Raw genomic sequence first — 4,525 nt, 5'->3', positions numbered from 1 at the left:
AAACTAAACCCATCTAAAACCCAAGCGGTACTTGTTGGTCACTCTAAGCTCATTAGCCCAAAACATCGGGAATCCGTACCACCTCTTATCCTAAATGGAACAAATATTAACTTCTCGCCATCAGCAAAGAGTTTGGGAGTAATAATTGATGAAAATCTAAATTGGACAGAGCACGTAACTGCAGTGTGCAAAAAAGCATCAGCATCCCTTCATGTCCTACAAAAATATAAAAAACTCTTCCCTTTCGATCTGAAAAAGAAATTAGTACAAACGCTTATACTCCCAATCATTGACTACAGCGATATTATCCTACAAGGCCTCTCTCAGGAAAATTCCCGACGTCTAGAACTGGTCACGAATGCCTGCGTCCGATATATCTGTGACGTTCGACTTTTTGATCACATTTCACCAGCATATGCAAAATTGTCCTGGCTGCGTGCAGACAAACGCAGAGATTTCCATACACTCTGTCTCATCTACTGCCTTATAAATGTACACTGTCCCTCATATCTCTCCTCTTCCCTAACACTCATGTCGGAACAACATGACAGAAACACACGTTCCCATCATAATAAAATCCTCTCCGTTCCACTGCATCGCTCAGTCACCTTCTCCAAGTCCTTTACAGTAGCGGGAACCCGACTCTGGAATAACCTCCCTCGTTATGTTAGAGAACTTAAAAACATGACCGGCTTCAAAAAACAGTTAATGACGTATCTACTTAAGCAACAGTAATGCCTTCCTCTGTACATGAGTGCACTTCACCTCATTACTTCCCTCTCTCCCCCTCCTTAAACCTCCCTTACCCAAAACTCGCTATACTAGTAAACATCTACTTTACACACCAATATATTAATGTACATCTGCACAAACCTTCATTATTATTGCCACTCTTTCTCATGTTTGTCATTATTATTTGATTTTTTTTACTGTTATTATTATTGCTTTCACCATAATCTGTATGTATAGCACCTGATGTAAAAATACTGCCAGCATTTACTTTATTAGGTCTTAGTCATATTCATCATTATTATTTGATTTTTTGTTTTACTGTTATTATTATTGCTTTTATCATAATCTGTATGTATAGCAACTGTTGTAAAAATACTTTCCGCATTTACTTTATTAGGTCTTAGTCACTACTCTTTATTCATATTGTCACTAGAGTAAGCTAATTTTCTCATTTAAACTATGTTCATGATGTAACTCTGATGTGTGAAATGCTGCATGTGTGAAACACTGGTCCGATGTAAGAGAGGGCCTGATGGCCCTAATCTGATCAGGTTAAATAAATAAATAAATAAATAAATAAATAAATGAACCCTGTTTTCTCATTTTTTCATTACAGATAGGCAAAACATATGCTGTGTGATGTGAGAGAGATATTGAATTTACTTAGTACAAAAAACAATGCCCCAGGATTCAATGTGAAACCTAGACAGGAAGTAACTTATCTGTTGGAGCATACGAAGAGAAATCTAGGGAGGAAACAGAAATATGTGGGTGAATCCACTCCCACACTCCTGTATGGCTGCACCCTTGACTTACAAGAGATCATAGGTGCTAGGTAATGTACTCAAGCATATGTCAATTACATCAGTCTTGTGATTGAAATTTGCTAATTGTTAGCCAAGAAATTATCCTATATGAAGAATTCATGGAACTATTTGTTTAGAAAAGTAGTAACTGCTATGGACAGTGTTATTCCACATAAATGTATGTTTTTTCAAGCAGGGGGATTAACTTCCCAAAACATTATGTAACTTTAAATAATGCTGTGGAGGGTTGATATTCTATGACTGATGATTTGTTATGTTCAACACAGAAATGTGAAAACTTGAGTCTATGAACCATGTTGTAAATAATTATCAGAATCTGAAATATTAGGTACTATTAGGTTAGTAGTCACACATTTCAGTTTATTTTTTCATCTCAACACTCAGTATGTATTTTTTTATTAGTTGTAAATGAACCTTCTGGGCTTCTATGTACATAAGTTAGTCTGTGTGAGCAATTAGCAAAAAGTGTGGAAGACATTTATAATTGTGATCCTAAATAGAGTATATACTGTATAACAAGATGTATACATTTCTGATTTCACACACTGATTTTGGTCCTAAAGTTACTCGATTATGTCACCATTCAAAGCTATTACTGTATATATCCTGAGTACTGAATTAGTGTATCTCATTGGAACTTGAGTTGTGTGCAAACTCATGCTTAACTCTGTTTTGGGTATCCCTGGTCATTGCGACTGTGTGTGTGTGTGTGTGTGTGTGTGTGTGTGTGTGTGTGTGTGTGTGTGTGTGTGCTCAAGGAGAGGGTGAAACTATTAATTGAGGCTTGATAATTCCTTTAATTACTCTCTACATATGATAGAACTTATTGATATATGATTATGAACTTCATTCATTTTGTTGTGTCAAAATATTTCTCCTGGTGTGTACCCAGTGTGGTTTGGATTCATGGGTTGCTCCCTACACCATAAGTATGAGCCCTAATATTTTTTCATTATTTTTCATGAATCAACATATCCTTACATACTCTGTTTTATGTGGCTGATTTATTTTGTGCTATACACCGACTTGTGAACGAGTATATTCTTCTGGTCTGTACCCATCGTTATGAGTTTTTTGAGTCAGCTCATTCATTGTACACTTAGGCTCTGAATTCTTTTTTCTCTTTTTTGATGATCTTGAAGGTGTGAGTTTTTAGATCTAAACTTGCAATTTGTAATTCTAGTAATTTACATTGTCTCTGCACGTATTTCTATAGTTTGGTGTTGTAATGTTGTAGTTTTGACTTTGTACCATTTGTCTTGTAACGGAATGTTCCATAGTTCTGAAAATCTGAATGCCATGTCCTCATATATGTATAGATTATGACGTGTAGGTACTTTTCTTATGTTTTCTGCAATATGTTACGTATCAGATACTTTTATACATCTGCATTCTATCTTCTGGCATAATTTTGTACACCATTTGGCAAACTTTATAGTATGTCACAAAATATTGTAAACACATTGATTCCATATTATGTGAGGGGGATATTGTAACGGACATTTTCCTCTAGTATTACTTTTCCTCAACAGTAGTAGTCAATATCAGTAATATTTTTCGAATTTTGCACAGGTCAACATTATCTCAACCGTTTTTCTGAAAAATTTCATATAATTTTATATGCAATGTCATATTTTAAGCTAAAACTTATGAGTGGAAATTATTTTGTGATTACGTAGGCTTTCCCAGCGTAATAAGTCATGAAAGTCTCTTCGGGTTTGCTGCCGGATCCTAAAGTCAAATTGACTCGATATTTTGGCGATCCATCCAGTTGCCATCTTCAGGAATATGCTGTTTCTGCTGATGAGTCCAGTTGAGAACTGACGCCAGGTTGCAAATCGACGTCCTATATAGGTCACCGTTCAGTACACGTCGCATGCGCCGCCCATGGCGGTTTCTGCCTTCCAAAACAGGGAGGTAGCACTGCCCTTAGTCAAACACTGCTGCCAACGATATATCGCAATCAAGGCCACACCGAAGAACGTTCAGTTTTGATGTGAGAAAATATAGGATTCCACATTTTGCTAAGAGGAAACCCATTGTCTCTGTTGATTAAATTATCAGCCAACCTAATTTCAATCGCCTCTTTATAGACACTGTTCCAAAAACCGGAAATGTTGGAAACCACAACAGTTTCCTCAAATTTCATCTTGTGTCCCTCATTTAGGCAGTGGTCTGCTACCGCCAATTTTTCAGGCTGTTGTAGCCTCGTATGACAGCAATGTTCCACACACCTGTCATGCACTGTGCGAATAGAACGGCCAATGTAAGCTTTCCCACATTGACACGGAATTTTGTACACCCCGGGTTTCCTAAGCCCCAAATCATCCTTCACAGAGCCGAGCAGAGCCCCAATCTTAGAAGGTGGACATAACACACTCTTAATGTTAAAATTCCTTAAAATTCATCCAATCTTAAACGATAAGCCCCCAGCATAAGGAAGAAAGGCCACAGATCTATGTTCCTCTTCGTACACCTCCGGAGATGGTCCAAACTCCATAGCCCAATGAATCTGCTTCTCGGTGTATCCATTTTCCTTAAAAACAGTCGTCAAATGCTCAAGTTCTTGGGTTAAGCTGTCTGCGTTGGAAATGGCATATGCTCTCCGTACCAAAGTCCTAAGGACGCCACTACGTTGGTGTGGTGGATGACAACTCTTAGGATGCAGATACCAATCTGTGTGTGTCGGCTTTCGGTGAACACTGTGTCCCAAAGTTCCATCTGGATTTTTATAAACCATTACGTCTAAAAATGGAAGCATCCCATCATTTTGAACCTCCATAGTAAATCTGATACGGGGATGAAGACAGTTGAAGTGGTCCAAAAATCTGTTAAGAGCATCACGTCCATGCGGCCAGACGAAGAAGGTATCATCCACATATCTCCAGAAGCACGTTAGTTGCAAAGCTGAAGTCCTCAGTGCCATGTCCTCGAAGTCCTCCATAAATAAATTGGCGACTATGGGT

This window comes from Schistocerca americana, chromosome 6, assembly GCF_021461395.2.
Source record: "Schistocerca americana isolate TAMUIC-IGC-003095 chromosome 6, iqSchAmer2.1, whole genome shotgun sequence".
Classification (NCBI taxonomy): Eukaryota; Metazoa; Arthropoda; class Insecta; order Orthoptera; family Acrididae; genus Schistocerca; species Schistocerca americana.
Note: the sequence above shows the minus strand (reverse complement) of the source record.